Raw genomic sequence first — 433 nt, 5'->3', positions numbered from 1 at the left:
GATAGCGGAAGAGGCATACAACAGAAGCAGAAAAAAAGAAAGATGCAAGTTGTCTTAAGATTGGATGCAGGTCCGACGTAATGATTAGTGTGAGTCCAGCCTTGAGAAAGGAAAGGTGTTTTGCAAAGCCGCGAGGAGAGAGAAAACACATCATGCTCTCGGCTGGAAATCGGAAAGGAATAAAAAAAAAGAAAATAAAAATGAAAATGGAAGAGTTATGTAAAAAAAAAAAATAAGTAGACTTGTTTTGTAAAAGAAAATGAAATTGAAGAGTTGTGGAAAAGAAAATGAAACAGACCACTTATGTCCCCTTTTTTCATTCTCTCTCTCTTTTTGCTTTCATTTTTTTCAAATATTCACATCGCAAATATTAGCGTATTATTTCTAAATAATTTCCCCCTAATAGCACTCCTAATGCTGCGTAGACGATACC

The 433-nt window shown here is 35.1% G+C and overlaps 1 protein-coding gene across 1 annotated transcript in view; it reads left to right on the top strand.

Moving 5' to 3' along the window:
• The window catches only part of LOC119585239 (putative uncharacterized protein MYH16), a gene marked incomplete at its 5' end in the record, with an annotated part of 81,296 nt that overhangs the window by 33,496 nt on the left and 47,367 nt on the right, over window positions 1-433 (top strand).

This window comes from Penaeus monodon, chromosome 19 (genome assembly GCF_015228065.2).
Source record: "Penaeus monodon isolate SGIC_2016 chromosome 19, NSTDA_Pmon_1, whole genome shotgun sequence".
In the NCBI taxonomy this organism is placed as follows: Eukaryota; Metazoa; Arthropoda; class Malacostraca; order Decapoda; family Penaeidae; genus Penaeus; species Penaeus monodon.
This window is presented reverse-complemented; position numbering and strand designations above follow the sequence as displayed.